The following is a 27523-nucleotide window of genomic DNA, read 5'->3' on the forward strand; positions in this document are numbered from 1 at the left end:
TTTATTTATGGACAGTTGCTTGTTTATTTTAAAGCCAGTTTTAAAGCTAGCTTGATGATTTAGGAGCAGGTGTGGAGCTAAAATACTTAGTTTTAAATTGAGAGGATGTTTGTCCTGTACTTTGATGGTAAAATACTGTGATTTAATATGAATAAGATGACATTTGTGGTTATGAACCAATCTTGCCAGCTGCAGAATGTATAAAAAATGATAATTGAAATGAACATATCTTTTTTTTTTTTTGTCTACCTACTAAGGTGGTTAAAACTATGGATAAATACCTGAGTAGCAGCAAAATCAGTGGTTCATTATTATATCTTTTTTATATATATATATACGTGGTAATATATATATATATAAAATTATATATATATACGTGGTAATATATACATATATAAAATTATATATATATATATATATGGTGTATTCATAGACAAATTGGTATACATGAATATATGATTTTTTTTTTTAGTGAGCATAGTTTTGCCCATATTTTGAGGTGGATTTTTTTCAGTATGAATTGTGAAGTTCCTAATTCCTGGATGTTTAAATTGGCAACCATTTTCTGTAACTTAGCCTTGATAATATACATTTTAGTAACTTTGGCAATATACATGTATTTTTGAAATCCTTGACACTGTATTCTATCATCTTACGCTATGAGGTCAGCTACATGTGTAATTAGCTTTCCTTAGACAACAACATTGCAACCTTAGCCTCAAACTCAAAAACTCAGAACATCCCAAGGCCACTCACCACAGATTGCCCCAATTTACAAAAATAAAATTGAATACAAAGTGAGAAACATTGTTTTTATGTCAAATCTCATATTTCTGTTCTGGAGACATTCAATTATGCAATTATACACTGTCCAAGAACCTGTGTATGTAAAATAGTCTTTTCCACAAAAAACAAACAAACACACCAAAAAACACATTAAAAAAACCAAAACAAAACATAACACCTTCTCTTTGCCTGGAAAACTCCGCTATCCTTGTCTCGGAAAAATCATTATTATCTGTATTTTCTTCTGCTGCTCCCTCTGAATGAAACACTGTTCTGTGTGTCAGGGCTGGTTTTAAGCTTCTACCAGGTTGTGAGACAAAAGAGCTGTGGGCTGCTGCCACCTACAGCTGGAGCGCAACTGTAGAAATGGACCTTGCACTAAAGCCCCTCTGGACAAAATGCAGTAGATCATAGAAATGAGCTAAAGGAGGTCTTTGCAGAGCTGGTAGTAATTGGGTTTTTCCAGCTTTTTATGAGATTTAAATAAAACTAGAGGTACAGAGAAAGTAAATCCCCAAGTAGTATATTCAGGTAATTTGCTTCTTGTAAAAGCATCTTCCTATTGGCAGTAGCTTGGCAGAAATAAATTTCATAGAGAGGAGAAAAAAACTCAGCTTCTGACAATCCTTATGTCAGCTAACATTTGAAACGCTCTGAGATTTACCAGAAAGAAAAAAAAAGAAGAAAAAAAAAGAGAAGGAGGAAGATTGTATTCTGTTGGTGTGTATTGAGTCATTGTGGTTTTATGTATTGCAACTATTTTAAGATGCTTAGAATGTTGCCTGTATCTTCAGTCCCTCCTCTCCAGTGCATTTTTATCTCTCCAGTTGTTAAAAAGAAAAACAAAAAAGCACACTGTAAATTAAAGACCTCAGGAGAGCAGGAATAATAATGCCCAGCAGTGGTGTGCCATTTTGTGGGACTGCTCCCACCTTTTTTGTTCTGTGCTTTATTGCAGTATCTTTTTCAATAAGGAAAATATAGAGTTGCTTGCTTCTGTGCTGCTTAACCTAGTAAATATTGGCATGACAAACTCTGTGTGCATGAGAAGGATGGAAAATTGTTGTTGTTTGTTTCCATTCAAGTGTATCTTCTTTTTTCACTACTACTGTGGCATCAGATGTTTTTTTCCTATGCTCTCCTGATTTCATTTCACTGTCTATGCTACAATGAAGAGTGCTCTATGTGGGCCTATAAAGCTGCTTCACTCCCAAAAGGATTTCTTATCTAAGTAGTTCCACTGAGATCTAGTAAATTATATATTTTAGGAGAAATGCTGTGTTCATGAAAGTATCCTTGCACAGTGAAACGTGTAAGCATGTAGGCAAGAGCTTGCATCACTTTGCTACCTTATTTTCATTCACAGTACAGAAAACAGACTTTTTTTTCTTGCATTTATAATACAGAAATTAAGCTTGGGAAGTTTTGGGTTTTTTTCCATTTTCAAAAACAAAATGAGCATAAGGAAAAAACCACAGGAACACATTATTGTATTAAAGAAATAAAATCAACATTTTTCAACCATACATCAGAACTGCCTTTTGTTTGAGCTAACTTATGCCTGTAACCAACATTTCTTAAAAAAACTTACCTTTCTTCAGACTGGAATTATGCACTGAAGTCTGAGTCACAGAGGCTGAATTACACATTTTTTCAGGCAGCATCTCCAATTATCTTTCTTGACAGCAGATGTTAGGGGCATATTCCTCTCTGCCTGAATACTGTAATCATTAATAATTAGTAATTGTACAATTCAGTGTTTAGGTGTAAAGGAGTTTCATTCTCTGATGCAGGATTCAGATTTAACACTGCCAGTGGATACATCTCAGATGACACCATTTTAGAGTGCTGATATTTTCTTGCCTTATGTGAAGTTACTCTGATTTATAATAGTGAATTGAAAATCTAATCAAGCCCACAGCTGGATACATTCAACAACTTTTGTTCACCCTGAATAACTTTGGATTGTATTGATCTGCATTACAGAACTGAACAAAAAACAACAGGAGGGAAATTTGAGAAACAGTGTCTTATTTTGGAACCTAATAAAAGTTCTTAAGGTGCTTGTTTCATTGTCATACTTGGCTTGATCATCCTTAGAAATCAATGAAGGACCTGCAGGCAGAAACATGCATAAAAATGTCTTGAACTTTTTAAGTGGTTTCTATGGTAGAAGACTGGGGGTAGAATGGTATAACAAAAAATCCACTGCAGTCCTGTTGATTAGAAATCTGTCCAGCTTTGCTTTAATTATTCTTTTCAGAGAAATGTAGCCAGATAGAAGGGGAAAGACAAGGCAGTACAAAAAGAGACAGAAAACTGAGCAATAAAGCACTATTTGAGTAATTTCAGACTGCTAGGTGAATGGCTCTGTAGGACAGAAATTGCCATGGTGTCAGTGTCTTGCTGCTAGCAGTATGTATGTCACACCAGTGGATTTCAACATAAAGTAAAACTGGGGAAAAGAGAAACCCACCTGCCTCCCACTTCTGGAACAAAAAAAAAGGGTAAAACCTGTTTACCTCAAAAGATAGCAGTCATAGATAAATGTATACGTTGCTGAGAATTCTGAGAATTCATCCTTTGAAAAAAAATCCTTTCATCATGAGATGACATTGCAACCCTTACCAGAGAGTGACTAAGGGATCCACGCAGGCTGATGAATAACAGCAGGGATAAACTGTGAGCTGTAAACTAATATAAAGTCATCCTATCACTTTTGTCTTTCAGTATTTTAGGCATTAATATGTATTTAATGTTGCCGAAATACAATGCTTTGATGTGTTCCTTAAAGCCCACTGTTACCTGAATACATACGAGCTCATGACTAAGCAGTCCAGCATTTTTATACTCCAGCTTAAAAATGGCTTCTGAATAAATGCAGTTCAAATAAAGAGAAAGGTTGAAAATAAACACTCTCAGATCTCCCTATTTCAGAATGAACATGCAGAGGAGCATAAATCCAGCATGCTTTCCCAATCTGACTTAATAATGTAGCAATGATGATTAAATCAGTATTATGTCCCAGAACCACATCAATATGTACAAGAATCCAGCATCTCAAGGATATGTTACAGAGAGGAGACTTGATTCAATTATTTATAATGATAGTGTGTCAATAATCCTGACTATTGCATGAATTATTAACATTTTCCCTCCTCACTATCTTCCATCTTTCTGGAAGGAGTTAATTATTATAAAGCTTTCAGCTATTACAGTGATCTTTAGCACAGAAAGATGATATAATGAAATCACATAACATTCCTGAACTGTTACAACACTCTTCCTAGAACAATTTTCCAATTAATGCATTGAACTGTAGGAAGTTAGTTCCCTTCCCACTCTGCTTGCTTGCGTAAAGAAACATATATTAACGAATTAACTGAGTTTGTTTGGCTTTGTTTTATTCTACAGAAGAGATGGTGAGGGCTTTTTCTTTTCTCTGTAAACGTTTTACCTTTTCCTACAAGCAGTCACCATAGCTACTGGTAAACAGTATTATGTTTACCTGATGTTTCTGGTTTGACTACAATTCTTTTTCAAGAAAAAAAAAAAAGGAATGTGGCTTGATTGTTTTCAGAGAACAAAAGTCTTAAGTAATAACCAGCTAGTTCTGTCTGAATAGTGGGAGTCTAATTCAGGGCTCTCCTTTATTCTACAGAGAACATTACTGTGAACCTTTGAATCTGGTTTTAGACACCTGAATGCTTCAAAGATTTTCTCCCATTAAGGGCTTTCATCTATGTTTGATACAGCTGGAAACAAATTTGCCATAGTGCAATATGAATAATTGTTTGGATGTCCACATTTGCAACTTTTTTCTGTCTGCACCCATTTTCTCAATTTAGACAAACTTTAGCTTGCCTCAGACAGTAATTCAGATTGCTTTTTTTCAAGTACTTCCTTACTCCAAGTGATGTGTAAAATTATGTGCTACTTTCATTTTGACTTACAGATTTTCCTAGATGCATAAGCATAACAGTTTGTGCATGTTCAGAATTATGTAGTATAAGAAACTAAATGCAACCCTAGCTAGCAGTTCTTTTCCTATCTTGAATTTTTTACAGATACTTGTCACAGGGGAAAGCTGCTTAGTTGATATGGTTTAAATCGAGGTCAAAGTATTTATTGTTTTCTAAATGATGTGTAATTATTGATTTATTAATGACGCGACAATGAGGTAAACTAAGCATTCAGGATCCATATCAGCTACGCCACAGACAAATCACAATATCAGACACTGCAGAATGTTAATAAACATCTACAAATTTCCAAGCAACTTTCTGTAACTTATCTACACACACAAACACACACATGCACACACACACACACATGCAGAGTGTGCGTATCCAGCCCTTCACAGGTAGTGTGGATTTTGCAAACATTCTGTGGGTCCCCCACATGCAGACCTTTCTGTGGCGATGTGAACGCTAAGTGTCCACCCCTGCTGCTGGCAGCCTACTGAGACATCAGCCTAGGCAAACACCCCACATAGCCCCAAGTCCATCCTGAGCATGGGTTCTCCACTGTTGGTCCTTGCCTGGGTGCAGGCTTCTCTTGTGTCCCATAGGCAATTGCTGGACCTTAGCTAGGCAGGGTTGCTGATACCACCTAGTCATGTGTCACGGTGCCCAGCCATGGTCACTACTCCTGACCCCACCTGTCACAGCACCTTTTACAAATTTCTGTGCTTCTGCACTGCATTTCAAGCTGACTATTTCAAAAGTCTCTTTGTAATTCCCTAGTTACTGCTTTGTCTGGCTGATGGCGTTGTAGAATTTCTCCCTAATATTATGAGTTTTGGACAACTACTGAGATGGTTTGAGGTATCTCATCACACACACTGTGATAACATAGGGATTCATGTCCCTATGTTATCATTCTGTGTTATCTCCTTTCCTCCAAACTAGACAAGCCCAAAGTTCTCAGCCTCTTCTCACAGGACATTCCTTCCAGCCTTTTCATCAGCTTTGTTGCCCTCCTCTGAACATGTTCAAGGATCTTCACATCCTTCCTAAAAAAGGGGGCCAAGAACTGCACACAGTTCTTCAATTGAGGCTCCATCAATACTGAATATAGCAGGATAGTCACCTCTCCTGACTGGTTGGTTATCTCATGTTCGATGCACACCAGGTTTGCCCTCCTGGCTGCCCAAGCACACACTGCTGACTCATGCTGAGCCTGCTGCTGACCAGCACCCACAGATCTCTTTCTCCCACTCTATACTTGTGCCCAGCATTACTGTGTTCCAAGTGCAGAATCTGGTATTTCAACCAGTGCATTTCAATCTGGCATTAATCACAGCCAAATGCTCTGATCTACCTAGATCTCTCTACAAGGCCTCTTGTCCCTCAAAAAAAGTCAACAGCACCTTCCAGTTTGGTATCATTATTCAACTACTACATCCAAATTATTAAAAAATACATCTAACAGGATTGGTCCTATAATTGAATTCTGAGAAACACTGTTGGTGACTGGTCACCAGCCAGGATGCTGTCAGGGACAGTATCGAAAGCCTTACTGAAATCCAGTTAAACTACATCCACCACCTTCCTTTCATACACTGGGCAGGCGACCTTATCATAAAGGTTACCAAATTAGTTAAATGGAACTTCTACCATATTTTTAATTACTTAAATTACATCAGGTTTTATGCTTTGCTTATGCTGTTTGGTTTTTTCCTCTTTAGTGTTTAATACTTCACATTTTAATACTAAAATATCAAGGGACTATTATTTTCCCCACTGCCAATATCCACTCTCCTAGCCTAAATGCAGTCATTTTCCCAACTAAATTGCTCAGGTTTTGTTCTTGGTAAGATATGTATTTTCCACTTTCCCAAACCTGTGCTGGAACCACGCAATCCTTGTGACTACATCACACCTTAACTTCCTTGTCTTGAAGTTAGAAAGTTTTCATTGCATTTCATAGCTGTTCTCTGCCATTGGATTTAAATGAAGTATTTTGGCTATTATGACACCTAGAGTCGCAGTCACTGTTGATAGAATAGCATTCACTTCAGTGGAGTGGTACCTGCTCACATCAGCAATGAGTTGGTTCAGACTATGGAAACAATCAGTACCAATGCAGAATATATGGTTTGGTTTCTTGTAAGGTCAAGGAAAGGAAGCTCCCTGTAAGAATTCTCTTGCATTCCAGTTGGATCTAGGCTATATTCTTCTAAAACATTAAGGGATGGTCAATAAAACTTTTATTTTTAATGGTCTGGAATAGAACATTGCTAAAATATAAAGAATCCTTTCTTATTGGGAATTTATTGATGTCAACCAAAACGGGACAGATGTGAGAAATTTCAAGTGTTTTCCTTTGAATTTATAATTCTGACAGAGACATGAAACAGCTCCTATAATGTATTTTATGTCATAATTTATCAAACACAGACTTGACCAATATTGAATGTCATATTATTAAAAATATTTGAAGCTATTAAAATGTCAAGTTTTTGGTCTGTAGCTGTACCTTCATTTAATTCGCTATATTTACCAGAATTAAGTAGCAGCTGATTTAGTAAATCGACACATGCACACTTTCTTAGTTGGTCTACTTAATCACTAGAATTTGTACTTTAAACTTTTGCAATAAGTTTTAAAATCTCTTAGTTTAAAAATTATAAAGAATAAATAAAATAAAAAAAAAATTCAAAATCAGTACAAGACTAGTTAGCATTACTAGCCTATCCAGGATGTCAAATTTTGAATTTCAGATAATGGTTGTTTTCTTAAACCTTCAGGTGAGACAATAGGATGGGATTTACCATACTAATATAGACCCCCAGCAAGTGAGTTGTCTGATCTAAGCTGTGTATATGCTCCCTCCCTAGTCAGTGCGGGCTTGGTGGCACTTTTGGCAGAACATATCACCTTTGCTACCCATGTGGTTTAGTACTTGATAAGTTTGGAGGGAGCCTAAATAAAGATGGAGACAGACTTATTACAGGAGTATGTAGTGATAGGAAAAGGAGAAATGGCCTTAATCTGAAGGAGAGTCAGTTTAGATTAGATATTGGTAAAAAAATCTTTACTATGAGAGTGGTGAGGCACTGGAACAGGTTGCCCAGAGAAGTTGCGGATGTCCCATCACTGGAAGTGTTCAAGGACAGGATGGATGGATGTCTGAGAAACCTGAACTAGTGAAAGGTGTCCCTGGCCATGGTGGGGGGCTGGAACTCAATGAACTTTAAGGTTCCCTCCAACCTAGGCTATTCTATGATTCTAAATCCTTCTCTGGAAGTGCTTTTCTGCCTGTTTAACTGTCCAGCATGTGTGGATAATGGGCTTGGTCTAGATGTGTAACTTTCAGATCACTGAAGTAAGTGAGAATTGCCAATGCTTCCAATGATGTACTGAATCAGTGTTTTAGCAGGTCATATGCACCATACAAAACACTGGAAACAAGGCATCTTGATAACATTTGATTCAGTCTTGAAAAAAATAGTTACATTTTAAAATCAATAGAGGATATGCAAAATTGTTTATAGTGTATATAAATGAGTATGTACAGGGTTGATTTTTATACACAAGTCTAATGATTAGAGTCCATTGTTTAAAAATAATTTTAAAGGAGATTTTCAAAAAGGAATTCTGTATTATCACATATAGCTTAACAATCCAATAAGTTACAACAAGAAGGACCAGAGGAACACAGTCTGACATATCAAATAATGTATATATAGCATCAGAAGGCCTGTAGAAAATGATAATTTAACATTTGAAAGCCAAACTCTAGGCAAATACACTTGCATGAATATTATTTGGCTATTTCAGGTACCTGTCGTTTTGTTTTCTGAATTGGATACGTACATAGAGCTAAAAAAGAAAGGTTTCACATAAACTTGCCCTTGTCCAGTATAAATTTCCAGTTCTAGATGAACACATTCAGAGCTCTGACAGATAATGCTGGCAGTACCTGTACAAGTTGTCTGCTCCACTTCACTGTTGGATGAAGGAATGTATGCCTGCATCTCATCACCCAATTTGGTGTTTTAATGTGAGCCAGGTGGATTTGTATTAAGGTACTGAGCTGTGAAGAGAAACAACTGAATCATGCTTACACATTCTGTAGTACTGATTGTCCTGCGGTGGTGTTGCCTCCAACAGGGATGGTACTGACACAGAGGGGTTGAGACTCTCAGCCAATTTGACTGATAACAAAGTATATGAAAGTCAGAGACTAGAAAAATAGGACAGCAATTTACCTTCCCTTGTTGTTAGGGGCTTTTTTGCTAGATTTGGTGGAGGCTTTTGTTAGTTTATTATTATTATTATTATTATTATTATTATTGCTTTAGCTGTAGCATATCCCTTAAAATACCTCCAGTCCTTTTAACTGTTCCAACACAATTTGTGCTTTCTGCCACTATAGCAGCAAAAAAAGTATTGACTGGTAATATTTGCAGTCAATGGAACTCATTAATGTACCTCTGTCTTTCCTGAGATGGAGCAGGAAAGGTAGTTGGCATAGGCCACAGTTTAACCTTATATCAACACATTACACTTAATTCCTCTTTCAGACTTTCTTCAGTAATTGCATTTGCATTGCAATTCAGCATTGCATTTGAAAGCTGAGGGTTTGTGTCTGCTGAGAAAGAATGTATCTACCTTGTTGTTTTTCCTTCTTTCTGACAATCACTTTTAATTATCTTCCATGTAGAATGTGAAGAAAGCTATCAAGTGTGTGTGGTCAGGTATTGTTTCATATAGTGTGAAATAGGGATAATAGCTGATTTGAAATTAAGTACTCTTCTAATCTACATATCTGCGGTGTTCCACTCCTAAGAGGAAGGGAGCACTCAAGATTCATAGATGCTCACTGTTGAAAAGGAACGACAAATATCAAAGGCTGCAAAAAAATAAACTTGCAAATTTTATTAGTAAATTATACATTTGGCATGGAAATTGGTATAAGTTAGTCCCTTATCTTCTAGTAGTAAGAGAAATAAAAGAATAAAAGAAAAGAAGGAAGATAGAGAGAAAGAGAGTAAAGGAGATCACCAGTCCCGGTTCCAGCGTCAGTTTGTTCACCAGGGTATCCAGGGTCCTGGGGGGTGCCACCTGAGCTTTGTGGGGTACCTTTTTATAGATAAATTTTACCCACGCTGCTTCTAAGTTTCTTGCTTTCCATGCAATTGAGTTAGCATGCACAGTCCCCAGACCTTTCTGGAAATGGGTCAGAGGACTTCAGGGGTCTTTGGTGGTATCATCCCCCCTCTACTCGTCTTGTCCACTATTTGACCTCATTCCTATGCTTGTGCTATACTGTGCTGTGCGTATCTCCAGTAGCCAAAACAAGGACGTTTGTCCCAGAAAAGTGCTGCCCTACCTCCATATGGCTCCCCTCTCCAGCCACAATTTCTTCTTTCTTGCCCATTTCAAAGTATGTTCTGAAGAAAGTTTCTCATTTTGTGCTGAAGAATGAGTGTCAGAACCACACTAATAATGTTGTGTTTGATAGTTACTGACTATAAATAATTTTTCTTAATTTTTTCTGAAGTCCTTTCTTTCGTCATCTTTGTATATTTTAAAACGTTCTGACAAATGTCTGTTCTTCTCCTTAAAAGTGCTAAGTGGTCATGTTGAGTTAATAGTGCTGAAAGTTGGGTAAATTTGTGGCCCGACAAAGTGCTCTCAATTACATTTCTTAACATATCGCAGAGTCATTGCTCTATCTTCATTGCTAAACCTTACGGTTTTGTTGAGCAAAACCTAATTTTACCTTCATGGATTTTTCATTTTGCACTTAAGTTTTCACAACTGATAATGGTGAAATAACTTGACATTTCCATATAACTTCTCATGAGTTGGAAGAATTTATTGCTGCATTGCTGACTGTTATTTAATATTTGTATCTTAATGGAATAGATTAAGTTTATGAAATCAATAAAACTTTGGGTGATTATTGGTTTTGGCTAATTATTTTCACTAGTACATACTGACATTTCTTCAGTGGTTTGTTCCCTTTCTCTATCAAAACCCAAGCTAATTGTCACACAGAATGTCTGACTTGTTTTCAGATAGTTTTTGTCGAAGTACACATGTAGTGCCTCTCCAAGGCACACAAATATGTTGGCATATTTCAGAAATTAGTTTTCTGAAGCTGGACTCTTAACTTGAAGTTCTACATGCAAATGGAAATTTATAGTTTAGAAATCACAGGATCATCCAATGGCTAAGGTTGGAAGGGCATTGGTCCCAAGACAGAGCCTTCAAGGACACAACTCTTCACTGCTCCCCACCAAGATGTAGAGCAATTGACCACAACTCTCTGGCTGCACCTGTCCAGCCAATTCCTTATCCACTGAGTAGTCCATCATCTCCATTTGTCTCCAATTTAGAGATAAGGACTGTATCAAAGACCTTACAGAAGTCTAGATAAATAATATCTGTCAGTTCTACCTTGTCGACCATTGCCGTCACTCTGTCATATAAAGCCACCCAACTGGTCAGGCATTATTTGCCCTTAGTAAAGCTGTGCTGGCTGCCTTGGTCACCTCCTTGACTTTATATGCCAAATACTATTCTTAAATCTCACTAAGTATTCCTGAAGCTATAGATACAATAGAGATAAGGTTAAATAATTGCTGCCATTGTTGTGAAATGTTAATAAGATTATTTTTTTTAACATAGTCATCAAGGATTCATGGCACTGCCTTTGATATGCATCTATAAATATGTAGAACAAGGTCAAACTTTAGCTTGGGACCCAAGGAGAATAAAATAAAAAAGAAATAATAAAATAAAAATGAAGTTGGACATTCAAGTTTTAACTGGCATGTCTGAGTTTATAGAAAAAAGTACCATACACTTTCTGTAGAAGCAACAATATGATAAGAATAGTAATTTTTTGGCAGTTGTAGCTATGCAGTAAATGTCTTCCTGAGCTTCATGTGGAGAATATTTTTTCCTTAAAGAAGCCCGGAGGGAAAGACATATTATATAGCAGAAATGTGTCAAGGAGGAATTACCTGGAAACTATTAGAAAGACCAAGCTGCAATGCTCAAAAAAGAGCAATGTTAGAGAAATAATACTTTTTTCAAGAATGGCGTAAAGTTAAAAAGGTTGAAAATACCTTTAAAAACTTAGAATCTAATTAGTGAGCAGTAAGATAGATGTGGTTGTTGTCATATGTATTTGCATAAAAATAATTGGAACAGAGTATTACAAGCTACAGCATTTAAAAGAGCATAGTGCTAAAACATGAAGGTCTGAATCAGCCTCTCTGAGGCTGATGGGAGAAGATGCTGAAATATGACAAGCCAACATAATAGATAAGAAGCAAAGTTTGGAGACAAGTTATGATTAATTAGTGTAAAATATAGATTGAAGCCCTTGAGAAACTGAGAGAAGATTTTGTTTCCTTCATAATTTAGAAACAGTCTGAATACAGTTCCTAATACTAGACAAGGCATTAAGAGTGGGAGGTACCTATGGTATTCACTCTTACCTCGTCTTTACTACATTAGCAAGAAAGGTCAAGGTCAGCCATCAGTTAAAGCAAAATCTTTCTGAGTTGCTCATACTGTGAAGTCACTAGGTCAAGTAAAGTCAAAATCTCTATTTTGGCTGAAATTGACCAAATATTAACCCAAGCTTGCAAACATAGATTTTTTTTATTATGTAGATGTTTACTAGTCCCTGCATGCTGTATTTGCATTCTTGAAGCTATTTTTTCTTCATAGCAGTTTGTTTGAAATGTCTGTGGAACCACTAATAGACCATAAGAAAAAAAAAAAGATTTTGATTGATGCAGTTTTCTGAATCAACTGGCTACTACAAAAATAAATCAATGTTATTAATTCATGATCTTCCAGAGCCCTAGAGGACTGTGTTGTAGGGGAGAAGCAGGATTAAGGTCTGAGAGGCTCTGGAGAGGGTTATATAGTAGAGCTTTTTTATTCCTCTCGAAGGACTTGGAGCCTGTGGAAAAAATTTCACATCATTACTTGCACCACTGAGACTTGTGGCACTTTACCTTGCATTCTGCTTGTTAATTACAGATGAGAAGTGCCAGTTTTGAGGGAGTATTCGATGGTGAGAAGAAACTAATAATGTGTATATCACTTGAGAAATTCTAACTAAGGGCTGTAATTCCTGACAGTTCTTGGTGGAGAAAAGCGGCATTTTTTTATCAATGGCTAATTTGTCTTGAAAGTATAAGTCTTTTGACAAGATGGGATTCAACTAATAATGGAAAGTTAGCGCTTGAGTCTTGGCCCTGGTGACTGAAGTTTTTACATTCCACTGATCATAGCTTATTTATTTTTCTTTAGATTTCTTGGACTTTATTATCACAGGGTACAGCTTAGCCTGATACAGTGAAAATCAGATTAGAAACAGTTCACTTCATCTGATTCAGTTTTCATTAAAATCCTTTAAATAATACATTAGTACACATTACATCTGACATACTCAAAAGTATGACACTGATCCTGTTCTGACCTACTCAAGTTATGCACTCACTTGGTAATTCCAAGTCATGCTTTAGCTCAATGTAAATTGGACTTCTGCTATAACAATCATAAATGTTTTTAAGGTTTTCTTGAGTTTGTATGAAGCCTACATGCTACTAGTTTTGCTCTAAATGTTTTCTGCCTCAAGGATGATTATAAAATCATTCCTAACAACATCCTTTCAATTTATTTTTTATATTAGAAAGATAAATTTTCTTCAATTCAGGTTTATATACTTCCCTTCCAAGGAAGCCTCTGAAATATGGGCAAAAATCTGACATAACATTTTTAAGCTGCATATATAAATGTGCTTGCCTGAGCAGACCTTGTGATTTGTGGTACTATATCAGTAAAGGATCTCCACAAACTCCACATGTCCCGAAAGGGGAAGCAGAGGAACAGATAAATAATTGCTTTTCAGAAAGAAAAGTTGTAGGATAGTATGAGAGATGTGGGTATTCTGCAGGCATATTGTATTTTGCAGTGAAACTGTTAAAATTCTTAAGCTATGTGATGCTGGTTCAGTCCTCAAACATGAAACCTCTGCAGAAGACCCACGTGGCAAAGAATCATTGTTATCGATTCAGCAAGGAACAGCATCACCAGCCAGTCGAGGGAGGGCATTGTCCCACTGTGCTCTGCACTGGTGTGGCCTCACCTTGAATATTGTGTGCAGTTTTGGGCGCTGCAATATAAGAAAGCTGTTAGAGAGTGTCCACAGGAGGGCAATGAAGATGGTGAAAGGCCTTGAGGGGAAGCCATATGAGGAGTGGCTGAGGTCACTTGGTCTGTTCATTCTGGAGGAGACTGAAGGGAGACCTCTTTGCAGTCTACAACTTCCCCGTGAGGGAAAGTGGAGGGGCAGGTACTGATCTCTTTGTGGTGACCAGTGACAGAACCTGAGGCAATGGCCTGAAGTTGTGTCAGAAGAGGTTTAGGTTGGATATTAGGGAAAGGTTCTTCACCCAGGGGGTGGTTTGACACTGGAACAGGCTCCTCAGGGAAGTGGTCACAGCACCAAGCCTGACAGAATTCAAGAAGTGTTTGGATTATACTCTCAGGCACATGTTGTGACTCTTGGGGATGGTCCTGTGTAGGGCTAAGGGGTGGACTCAGTGATCCTTGTGAGTCCCTTCCAGCTCAGCATATTCTGTGATTCCATGATTCTGTGACTTATCCCCTCAAATCACTTCTGGTTAAATATCTTAGTCTGATGTTAAGGAACACAACAATTCTCTTTCAGGTGAGACCTTAGACATGAGTCTTACTTTCCTTCAGTCACTAAATTTTTAGAAATTTGCTAAATCCAAAAATTCATATGGCATATTTACACAGGAGTAACTGGAATACAAGATGGATTTCTGAAGTTCTGCTTGCACACTCAAAAAAATTATCGTTTCCTAATAAAATGTTCTTGTTAAGCTACTATTGTTTCCCTTCCTAAAGAAACTTGTCCTTCAGAGGTACAGAAAGGGACCCTTTAAGCATGTTTTTCAGTTTGATTTATTAACTTCAGAAACTGTGGTTTGGTGTTCCACAGCTTAAACCATTCACACATTAGTAAGGCATTTAATCTCTTTATTATACAGAAAACAATGTATGACCAAAGTTATAGCCCTACCTTGATTTTTTAAAAGTAGATTTCTTTCTTTTTTTTGTTAAAATATATTAACTAATTAAAGTAATTTTAAAATGGATCCTTCAAGAAGTGACATGTTTTGTATCAGAACACTTTTTCCAACTATGGCAAAAACTCTTAAATAGATAAAACTTGCTGAAATCTTTTCTCTCTTGACTATATTTGAAGAGTTATTTCCCTTTAGAGGTGATAGTAAAGGTTGGTGTTTTGTTTTTTTCTTTTTCTGACTGGATGTGATTCTCTTCATTTTAGCAGCAACTGTAGAAAATATTTTTTTTGCAAAAGTCCACAAATAATTTCTTTACCATCATCTGCTGTGTTTAGTGATTCTGAATTCATGGCAGCCTTTGGCAGAAAAGGTCATCTTCATCCAAATAGACATAACAACCATTTCGAAATAGGAGAACTGCACATAGATCTCCCTGTAAAAAATTTCATGTTTCAACCTTCACTGAAAAACTAGATTTCCAGAATGAAAAAATAAATAATGCTAGATTGTACTGCACAAAATTAATGAAAATTAACCTTAATTAAAAGCCATTTAGCAATAACATGAATGTGTGTTTGTGTGTGTACTTATTTCAGTAGAAATATCCTTTCAACTAGGTGAATTCAGTAAAAATTACATTATCAAGAAACTCTTGCTGGGAAAATAGAGGGAAAGGGAAATAGAGAAGGGCAAACTCTGTACATGGCACGAGGTATTCAAACTTCAGAGTAGGAACAGAAAATATGGGTCTATATCCACATGGATGGAAACAGGAATGTTGTCAGTAGACCTTGGCCAGATTCTAGGCACCTACTAAAGTCACTCTAAGCTGGGAGAGGTCACACAGGCAAAACAAACTCAACGGGGCGTTAATACCAAAATTTATTACTAACAGGATAAGATCTAAAGAGTGAGAAATAAAACAGTCTTAAACACATTTCCCACACAACCCTCCTTCCTTCCATGTTCTTCCTCCTGCAGTGGGGCAGGGAGAAAAGCCCACCCCTTCGGGCAACAGGTCTTCCAAATCTGCTGCCCCGTAGGTCACTCTTCCATGGGCTACAGGGGGGACAGTCTGTTTCACCATGGTCCTCACCATGGGTTACAGGGAGGGACATAACTCTGAGTCCTTCCCCTGCTCCCTGGGGTCCCTCCGACCTTGACAGACCTCTCCAACGTGGTTCCACCCCTCAGGCAGTAGTTCTTCCATGTCTACTGTCCCGAGAGTCACTTCTCCATCCTTCACAGGATGCAGTCCTTCATAGGGTGAGCTGTACCGATGTAGATCCCTCACAGGGCCATGAGTGCTACCCGGGAATAACCTGCTCCAGCATGAATTTTCCTCTCCATGGGCCGCAAGTGTCTTGAAGGACTCCGCTCCATCCTGGGGCTTCCACGGGGCGTAATGGCCTTCTTCCATGCATCCATCTGCTCCAGCATGGGTTTGGCTGCACTGCGGCAGGCCGCCCCGGCCCCTGCCCAGCTCGACTTGGCTGGGGAGTGGGGGTGGAAGGGAGGGCAGTGCCCACCAGCAGGGGCCACTCTGCCACCCTGGCCTAGCCCACGGGGCACTTCCCCTCACCCCTTGCAGTTCACCTTGGGGTCTCTGGCGCTGTCAGTGCTGTTCAGCTCCTCGGACAGGACAGGCTCCAGCGTGGGCTGCTCACGGGGCGGGCCAAGGGGCTGCAGGGCCACTCGCCGTGGGTCCACACACCTCGGCCCCGGCCCCAGCCCTGGCTCTGGCCACCCCTTCGCAGGGGCCGCCAGTGCCTGCTCCAGGCTAGGTGCCAAGAGGCCCGGGCCGGGCTGTCATTACCTTCCCACTCCGCCCTGCGGCAGGGAGGTAGCGGGGCCACCCGGGAGCTTCGGTCAGCTCTACCCTGGCTGCAGAAATTCTGCGCAACAGCTTGTTCTTAAATATGTTAACACAGAGGCTCCCTTGGCCAGGAGCAGGAAGTCCCTCCTGTAGCCAGCTGTCATTGGCTTCATTGGGTGGGGAGAATTTTAGCAGTTTCTAACTGAAACCACCATATGTAGCCCCTCCCCCGCAAAAACCCAGCCACCTCAACCCACGACACAAAAGCCATCGGATTTTGTTCAGATAAGGACATTTACCATATCACAGGAAAGTTTTATCAGCCTTTCTGAGAACAAAAATGGATAACCACAGTATTATAGGTAGGAATATTTTGACAAAAAAATGCTTTTGGCTGCAATAAAATAAATACAGGTTAAATTCCTCTTTGGATATGAAAGACTACCTTCATTAGCCCAATGGGAGTTTCAAATTGATGTTCTTAAAATTAAAGATTATGTTTAAGATCAGTTATCAATTTACACATACACTTGGATTGAAATTTCTTTCTTAAAGTGTTGTTACTTTTTGGCACAATAATCATCAATCTCTGTAGTTTTAATTTACATTCTATAGATTGTTTGAGATTTTATATGATGATCAAGAGAGAACATTTTGACACAGTTGTGTTTTTACACCTGATGAATTTGTCAAATAATACAAATTTGCAACAAAGCTCTATCATGTCTGATCCTGAATTATTCAATAGATTATTTAATACCTGCCACGGTATATACTTTAACAACTCAAATTCAATAAATCACTCTCATATCTTTATACAGAGCCTTCTGTTTTATTTTCCTTTTCCCTATTCCTCTACTCCTAAAGAAAGCAATCCCTGTGGGAGAAGGGTATATAGATCATGTTGGGATATAAACTGTGAGCTACTGAAAATGGTTCACTGTCTGTAGTACCACCATAGAAGGGAAGATATGAAGAGAGAAAAATACAAAAAGCTTTATAAATAGCCAGTTCTTTGCTTTACATGTTTGCATTTGTATTGCTTCCCTCTTATCCTTTGCTCTATTTGCAGGTTCCCTGCTTCCTTTAATAGAGCAACATTTGTTAGAGATTCCTTCTCGTGAAATAGCAGGAATTATATTAATCTTTTCTTAGTTACTTGTAACTTTTTGTGTCTCTTGCATGGACAAGCAAAGAGTTAGATGTATGTAATTAGCTTTAAAAGTACTATACAACAGCTTCCAAATGTTTTTCAGAGTATAATGTCATTACAGCTCTCCCTCTGTATTGTACCTAATATTCTGGCAACCATTTTAGATAAGATTTAAGTAGTACAGTTTTATGTAGTTTTGGGCGTTTTGGTGGTTTTTTTTTTAAGGGAAGAGATCCACTTTTAATCAGATTATACTGGTCAATCCATAAATAATCTGAGAATCTTCTGCATGACTGCATTTTCAAATCCTAAATATAGAAACACAAATATATTGAAGAGGAGGCAGCAGTACAACTAATTTGAAAAATAGAGCCCTTTTTTTGGCATATGTTCTCAGCATTTTCCTGTGTATAAGTACGGAATATTGTTTTGACCTAAAGTGTTGTGATGGCATAGTCTTTTGTGCACCTGTGATCACCACTGGGTTTGTTACCTGCTTTCTTTGCACTGAACCATGAAGTGACTCTGCATTTCATTCTCCTTTAAAGGCCATTGTGAATATCTCAGCTTTGCCATGCATCAATAAATAGCACAATGGACAACTGACTGAGGCACTGCACTACTTAATGGAAAGCATCTAAACAAAAGAAGGAAGGAATTTCTTTCCTTTCACCTTCATTCCCTGCTGAAATTATGCAGGCTGTCTGTACCACATCGCGCTGTGCACCTTGACGTTATGGATTTGTTTGCTTACTTTTTGCTGCCATCTAGTGCCTTTTATAGCCTATAGCTGAGCTAAACTGGAAATGCTTGTAAAAGGGAACACACCATTAAAAGTGTTTAGATTTATATTTATAATTAAAAAGGGAGAATAAATAGACTATATTTTCCTGACCTTAAAGACTTTCTCCCTGTGTAAATCTATGTGCTGTATATTCTCCTGGGCAATGTCCAGTTCTTTTGATCCTGTATCTTTATTCAGCAGCATTTGTCTTATCTAAAGAATTTCTTTTAATTCTTTGCAGTCATTAGAGTCATCTGTGATCCGTGCAATCTTTCAAGTGTTAGGTATACATTTATGAATATTCTTTAAATCTTCTAATAGAATATGAAATATTATAATTTGAACTGGTTTATAAACATAAAATGATGGAATAATGGAACATTCTGAAATTACAAGCATGCAGTTCAATTACTGGGTGGTATTATGGTTTCTGAAAAGTATATCTTACTTGGCATTTGTTTGCAAGGCACAGCAAGTCTGAAAATTTTTGTTATGAATGCCAGTTAGCCAGCTGACAAGTAAGCATTTCCAGCATGGAAAATGCTCAAAATGCAGAGAATATCCTTCACTGTTCATTTGGACTGTTCTAATGTTATTTCACCTACGTAAGCAACTTCTATTCAACTACTACTGTAATTATTAATAGCTACACCTCTTGAAATTAAAGTGATTGTCAGCTTACCAGTGTCTGCATTTCTTGATTTTTCCTTATAGTTATTTTGATAAGGAGTGCAAGGAACAATAAAATATATTCTGAAGATATAATTTGCTTTGTACCACATTATTAGCTAAATATATGCTGGTACACGTTGCCCAGGGAGCTTGTGGAATCTCCATTCCTGGAGATACTCAAAAACTCCCTGGACACAGTCCTGGGCAGCTGGCTGTAGGTGACACTAAGCAGAGAGGTTGGACCAGCTGACCTCTGGAGATCCCTTCCAACCTCGGCCATTCTCTGATTCTCTGATATTTGGAAAATAAAATCTGCTTCTGACACAATAGTGTTTCCTCTATTTTTTAAGGTGTCTGAACCTGACAGCTTTTTTAAAGCCTATTGTTATGGTTTAATAACAGTCTAATAATTTTAAATATTCTGCATTGGCTGGTACTTCTACGAAAGGATTTCATAAAAGTGCCTTTTTCATATTAAAAAAAAAATAGATTATCATACTGCATATAAACTTAGTATGGCTTAGTCACAAATGCCTGTGGATATTTCGGAAAAGGAACAAGTGTGGGACAGAACTAAACAGGATAAAGAGAATTGTTTTAATCTTGTTTGCTTGATATTGCTTAGCAACAAGATTGCACTGCTTTAAGGCCCCCTCGTAACAGAAATGTGTTGTGCACTTAAGACAGCACCTTCCTACTTCAGGAGTTGAAGCAGCAGAGGTATTCATTCCTGATAAACTGCATGAACACTGACTTCAGCAATATCTTTATTCTGACTGAAAAACAGATTCCTAGACTGGCAGATAAAGTCCTTAATTTTTGTGATCATAGCTTTTGACATCTAAGGGTGTCCAAAGGACAATAAAATTATGTATGAGATTAGCACCATTCCTAATCTTTCCCTTGATTTTATAAGGTCTGAAATGGCATTCAAAAAGATAAACATATTGGTCCCTCAGCTTTTTCTGAATGTTTGCAAATGAAGCAAAGAAAATTGGGAAACAGGGGCAAAAGGAAGTCCTTTATTCTTTAACTGCTTTTTATAATGCATTACAGATTGGTAGGAAAAACACAACATAATAGTGTTGAAAAATGATCCTTCTTTGCATTAAGATCAGTGAAGAAGGGTGAAGTAGCACAGTGCAGAAGAGAACATCTGAGACACTAAGATGAAGAAAAAAAAAGACAATTTAAAATACAAAAGTGGAATAATTTTAACATCTCATGCATTATTAAATAGCCTATGATTTTTGGGTTACATTATGCCTCTGCTATTTTAAGAAATGCATAAAATGGTGTGCAGTATTATTTCAATAAAGCTTTTATGTAACTGTATAAAATTGCAGTATATTACTGCAAATGTACAGAGCCTTATTGCAGTGGAGTACATTAAGATAATGCTAAACCAAGGGCATCACAATATTTATAATAAATTCTGTATAGTAGTTTTGATTTATCATATTAGTATAAGAGCATTATTTTATTCTGATGACCACAGAGTTTGCATTACAGACAGTTGCCAGAATCATAAACATTGTAAATTGTCACAAAGCTATTCTGAAACCTGACTGATGAAGGCTCTCGATTGTGCTGCCTGGTACTTTGGCCTACTGCTGTGGATAGCAAAGTCAAAAGAAGCCAGTTACACCCTGATAACAAATTGCAAATGCACAAAGCATTTGTAACATGCTGGGTAGACTTTCATTTGCTAAAATAGTTCATTCCCCATTTGTACGTACAATGAAATTACCAGACTATTGTTTAACTTATCAAGCATTTAAGAATAATAAAACAATCTCACAAATCACAGTCTAGTGTTACATATCCTTTTGGGATGTGGAAAACTTGGAGGATATGCAAAAAAATGCTCAATGGTATAAACCATATTAAGGAATGCGTGGGTGAGGTTTGTCACTTCTGCTAACATACAGATTTGAGGAGTGGGACAGCAGTGAGAGATGAGCTTCTGCATCTTTCCAGCCTACAGAGAAAGGAGCATATGAACAGTAAAAGCTACCAAGCTATTGACATCTTCAGGCTTTCTATTCATGCTGCTGTCATCTCCATAATACCTGAGCAACTGCACAAGCTGATCCACGTCCTTGGTGCTCAAGCATTATATTACCTGATCTGACTCTTTCTGTGTGTTAAATACCTGTTATAACAGGATCCAATCCTCAATGTTTCCACAAGGCCCTGCCTGAGTGATTGTTAACCTATGATGTTAATACACTTTCATTGACACGTCACTTCAGATTGAGTGGGAGAGGACTGTGTTTTGTTTTAAATATGAAAAAGGAGAAAGAAAAGGAAGGCACAAAGAATAATATTTGACAATGTTAAGTGGCTGTTACAAGGGGATTTTGCTATTATGGTGCACACTATCTCACGCTTTTCTCAGAAGGAACTAAGTTTGTATGATACCGATAGTCTTCATGTAGACTCAACAGAAAAGCTGGAGTAAAGTAAATAGAAGTCTGACATTTCCATGTATATATATAAAATCGCCAATGATTTTAGGTGACTTTGCAGTCTTTTACATCCTATTTAGTTCCTGTTTTGAGAATCTGAAAACAGACTTGTTAAACTGATTGCTTCCAGCAACATTTTTACTTTTAATTTTCCCAGACTTTTGAAAGATGAACTCTGGCATCCTCTCAGAGGGTGAGCGTTTTTTTTCCACTTGCTGTCAATCTTAATATGCAAGTTATTTTTATGGAGGTTTCTCTATTATCTGTATTCAGGATTTATGGCATTTTTCAAACAACTGCCCATGTGGGTTTTTTTTAAATGACTGACAGCTATTCAAAAAACAGGGGAAGGGAAACTTTTCCCATGGTGTTACATCCACTGTATCACAATGTATAGTGATAAACTTGCATGTCTGCTGGTAATAGTGACATTGTCGACTAATTATCATCCCTTTTGTCCATTCTTGTCTGAACTAGATATCAGCAGTGGCTTGAAGTTAAAAGTCTCAGACCATTGGAGGTTGCATTTGATTTCTTGTAAGCAGAATTATCTAGTTCTAGATAAGCTTGTTAAAAAAAATATGTTCATGATAACTCAAGTTCCTATTCTTATAGAAAGAAAGATGTCTTCCTTCTGACACAATAGTTAAAAGTGGTGAAACAGACCTAGACACATCAAGGCTGGGAAAGCTTGTGTATGAGCTTCAATGAAGGGAATACAGTTTTACAGAAAATTTTTCTGGGAACATACTAAGGGCTCGGGCATGCCTGTAGATAATGTTCTGAAGCCCTTTTTACACTGGTGGTGTTTGCCTAGTTTGGTGAGCATTAAAGCCATTTTTAGCATGCTAATGAAAGGAAGTCATGCAACCATTTGCATGTAAATACCATTAGTAAGTTTACCTTAAGAAACTTTAGGTCTGCTATGATAGTACTGGTTTTGCTTCTGAAAGCTTGCATTTATAAGCCTGACTTCAAACACAAATACAAAAATAGTCATAGTAATTTTCTTAATTCACAATAAAAAGGTAATTTTACATTCAGCAATTTTCAGCTTTTCATTCCAAAAAAAAATCTTTCACTGTTGAAAGACAATAAAATAGTGTTCATTTCCAGCCAGTGCATCACCATGCTGAAACTAAGGCCAAGAAGTAAACACTGCTAAATGGAAGGAGAAATGTTTGTTCATTCCATTAAATCACTAGTGTTGTATGGGTCTGTGAGCAGACAACATAAGTTGTAATAGAATTTGTTTTAAATAGGTATTAAGGATTCATCTCCCCAAGTTCCTTAAAGTGATCATCTCACTCTATGAGGATCAGCACGGCCAAGTCAAATATGGCAATGCACTTTCTGAGCCCTTTCTAATAACTAATGGTGTGAAACAAGGCTGCGTTCTTGCACCAACCCTATTCACAGTCTTTTTCAGCATGATGCTCCAAAGGGCCACTGCAAACCTCGATGATCAGGACGGTATCTACATTCGATACCATACTGATGGAAGCCTCTTCAACCAAAGGCGACTGAAGGCCCACACTAAGACCTTAAACCATCTTGTCCGGGAGCTGCTTTATGCTGATGACGCCGCCCTTGTTGCCCACACAGAAGCAGCTCTGCAGCGTTTAACATCCTGCTTTGCAGATGCTGCTGAGCTCTTTGGGCTGGAAGTCAGCTTAAAGAAGACAGAAGTTCTCTATCAACCTGCACCTCAGGAAGTCTTCCATCATCCCCATATCACCATTGGCCAATCAGAGCTCAAATCAGTCCAGCAGTTTAATTACCTAGGTAGCCTCATCTCCTCAGATGGTAAGATTGATGGAGAGATAGACAACAGGTTAGCAAAGGCATACAGTGCCTTCTGAAAGCTTCCATAAAAGAGTTTGGTGAAATAAACACTTGAAGAAAAGTACAGAGATCAGTGTTTAGAGAGCCATAGTGCTGTCTACTCTCTTATATGGATCTAAATCATGGGTCATCTACCGCCACCACCTGCAACTCTTAGAACCCTTCCATCAACACTGCCTCTGTACAATCCTAAACATCCACTGGTCAGATTATGTGACCAATACATCTGTTCTAGAACAAGCACCAGTCACAAGTATTGAGGCCATGTTGCTGAGAACACAGCTGTGTTGGGCAGGGCACGTCTCAAGGATGAAGGACCACCGCCTCCCTAAGATCTTGCTTTATGGCGAACTTGCCACTGGCTGCCACATGAGAGGAGCCCCAAAGAGAAGATACAAGGACTCCCTGAAACAACATCTCAGCCTTGGTCATATTGATCAACATAACTGGTCTACTCTGGCCTCCAATCGGGAGGTCTGGAGACACACCATCTATAACGCTGCTGATGCTTTTGAGAACGCACGCAGGATCACTCTCGAGGAGAAAAGACAACACAGAAAGAATCATGCCTTGCAGAATATACCACCTAAGGAGTCTTTCTGCTGTGCCTTTTGCAACTGGACTTGCCTATCTCGTATTGGCCTTTTTAGCCACCAACGCGCTTGTAACAAACGTGGGTAGAGCCCTTCCCAAATCTTCATTCTCAAAGCCTAACCATGATGATGATGATGAAGGACTCATCTGGATCATAGTTCCACAGTGTTTCATGCTGATCTTCTTAGCCTTCACAGAAAAGCAAAATTATACTAATTTTACAGATGAAGAACCTTATCATTGAAAAAACCCTTGTCTTCCCTTAGGTGAAAAATTATTCAGATTCAAAGTTTCATCTTACCTCTAACCTGAATTCTTTTACTACCAAAAATTTTTGTATGGGGTCTTCTTAACTTAAGTTGACAGCAATAACAGAGAGATCTCATCAGGCTGCTTTGCAGGTGGTATGCTGTAGTGAAGCTATTGCTCTCTTAAGTATGTTCTTTGGTGAAAACTTCTAAGAGATTTGCTCAAGGTCAGAAAATCTGGGAAAGAGCAAGGATTTTTTTCCCCATACCACAGTTCTTTGCACGTTCTAATGTCTGCATTAATACAGCAGGAGTCATCAGAGACTGAACAGTAATGAGCCACAGAAGCATTTATTAAAAAATGTAGATGACCGGCCATTATCTAGTTTTTGGTGGTTTTCATTCTTTGCTTTCTTACCAGTTTTAAAATGTAGTTTTCAATGTCAACTGCCCTTCCTGAGAAATGAGACATATCACAGTCATCAGAGCAGGAGACACTTGTGCCTTCAGGAAATTTGTAACACTGTATGTATTGCTACCGACACTTGGAGACTAGACTGAAAGTCTGTGTTAGATGCTATCAATTTTGTCTGCCTTAGCAGCTCTATTAGCTGATTTCTAGAGCAATTGACATGATGGATGAAAATGTATATTTAAAAAATTCCAGGTGAATGTCATGTTTTCTTATCACTATTTTCAACCTTAACTGGTAATGTTTTTCTTTATATTCCAGACATGGTCAATGGCCCATAACAATTAGTGTGTGTTGTAACCTCATCATCTCTGCACAACAGCTCTTTGAGATAAATTGCTTCAATCTACATTGAATAGAAGCACATTAAGAAACAGACAATATTATTTTACTTCAGAGCGTCTTAGATTATAATCAACAGCTTTGTGAAACAGGCATTTTAATGGTTTCAAGCTGTCGGGGTGTGACATAATAAGGAAGACATAATTTTCACTGATTTTGCTATAAAGAAAGTGGACTTTTTTAACCTGATTTTATTCATTATTTTTAACTGGGCATGCATTTTAATGATTGCGGAACCATCTTTAAATATAAACTGAAATATAGACATAAAAGATGTCCTGAAATTAAAAGATAAAATTACAACAGTGTAACATTATAACAGACATGTCATTTCAGAAAGCAAAGAATAAAACCTTAGGAAGGGAGGGAGCAAAAAAAAATCATGATTCATAAATATGAATTGATGAGGCTCCATTTCTCCTCATTATTTTTGTCATTTTGTTCTCAAAAACAATAGTGATGAAATTAAAGGAAAAAAAGAAGGAAGGAGACTGAAGAAGTTGAATGTCTCCAGATTAGTTTGAGATTTTCTAGTGTGGAAAAGAGATGTTTGAAGAGTGTTATGAAATATGTCTACAACATCAGGACAGACACAAGAAAAGCAAACACACTTTAATTTTTTGCCTTCTGATGGAAAAATTAGTGTGTTTCAAGTGAAAATAAAAGAGACAAAAATTCAAAGAGAGCAAAAGTAGATGCTTAAGAAATACTTACTATATAAGCAGTGAAACAGTGCCACACAATCAAGATGTTCAAAGCTGACATAGGTTTAGAAAGGGATCAGACAGATTCATGTAGAAACAAATATCTGTTAAGGATTGTAAAACACACCTTATTCAAGACATTATTTACTACAGGTCAGGAGAAGATAAATGTCACTTAATGTTGCATGAAAACTACCGTCTCCTGTGAGATGCCAGTTTTGTCCATGATCAAAGAGATCCATTGAGACAGGATAATGGTACGCTTGTACCTTAGTCTGACCCAGTGTAACTGTTCTTAAATTCCTATATAATTCTTATATAATTGCACCAGGTATAGCGTTCCTCTATGTTTCACTCTACAAGTCACTGTAATTTACTGATTGGCCTTCTTAAATATCTTGAGACAATGCTGAATTGCTTTTAGATACTTCTGGTCCTAGACACGAGACACACCTAGCATCCAGTGCAGATCAGCAAGTCTAGAACATTGTATGACCATCTTTTGCCAATAGTGGAAGCAATTTTCTAGTTCTGAATGCTCTGAAAAACTCTTATAAATGATATGTGAAGGAACATTGCCTCCTTCTCAAAACTAGCATCTCTAAGTATCACAAAATGCCCCACAAAACCAAGTACCTGGTGTGATTTGGTCCATTCTCTTGCATTTCATCATCCTGTATTTCTTTGTACTTCTGAGAAGTTCACTGATATTAAGCAAAGGTGAGAGTTGCTAAATGGGTTGATAATGATCTGTTTTTCCTATTTTATGTGATTCCCTCGATAGCATGCAACCCAACTCCCCTGCAGTCCTTTTTGTTCCTGAATTTCAAGGACTGCACTAGGACAAACAAAAAGTCTCCACATATTTCACTGTCCTGCTCGGTGCCCCTCAGTGTCACTTTCAAGGACATATTCATAGCTTTCTGGATATGTTCCTAGGATTCTTACTGATTTCAGGGAAGTGGGTTGTCTGCATTTGTCATCACAGAACCTGGGCAAGAAATCTGCTGTGGACCAGCAGGAAGAGAGTCTAAGCTAAAGAATGAAAGCCTTTGGGGATATGCAGCATTTCTGCTCTCTATTTCTTGATTAAATATGGTGCAGCCTGGTTGTCACACAAATCCTGAACTGCTAGTGAACTCACTCTGACAAATGTTTGTTGTTATCAAAATGTAGAAGAATTGCTGGAAGTTAATGTCCCTTGCAAAGTCCAGATTTTCCAGTCCTTGGGCCAGACCGTTTGTCCTTGAGTAACACACTAAATGGAAACTTCTCCAGAGTCCCTGTATAGCAGTTCCTGCCAGAGTAGTTCCAAGACCCATTTGGAAGTTGTCATTTAGTGGGTTGAGTTTACCCTGACCAGCCGATTATGCTCCCCCTAGTCATTTGCTTGCTTGCCTCCAGCAGAATGGGGAGCAATTGGAAGGATAAAAGCGAGAAAACTGGTGTCTTGAAATAAAGACATTTTAATAAAAGAAGGAAAACAAAGGAAAAAAAAAATTATGCAAAAGCAACCATTTACTCCCTGCAGACCAATGACC

General features: G+C 37.8%; 1 protein-coding gene and 1 long non-coding RNA gene across 2 annotated transcripts in view; one reads left to right on the forward strand and one right to left on the reverse strand.

Moving 5' to 3' along the window:
• The window catches only part of EYS (eyes shut homolog), an 852398-nt gene that overhangs the window by 752842 nt on the left and 72033 nt on the right, over positions 1 to 27523 (forward strand). The gene's annotated exons all lie outside the window — the stretch shown is intronic.
• LOC116784511 lies at positions 15098 to 16235 on the reverse strand. The gene is made up of 2 exons (XR_004356103.1): positions 16193 to 16235; positions 15098 to 15314 (listed from the first exon to the last, which is right to left on the reverse strand). It is a non-coding gene; the product is annotated as an uncharacterized LOC116784511 (long non-coding RNA).

Source organism: Chiroxiphia lanceolata, chromosome 3 (genome assembly GCF_009829145.1).
Source record: "Chiroxiphia lanceolata isolate bChiLan1 chromosome 3, bChiLan1.pri, whole genome shotgun sequence".
In the NCBI taxonomy this organism is placed as follows: Eukaryota; Metazoa; Chordata; class Aves; order Passeriformes; family Pipridae; genus Chiroxiphia; species Chiroxiphia lanceolata.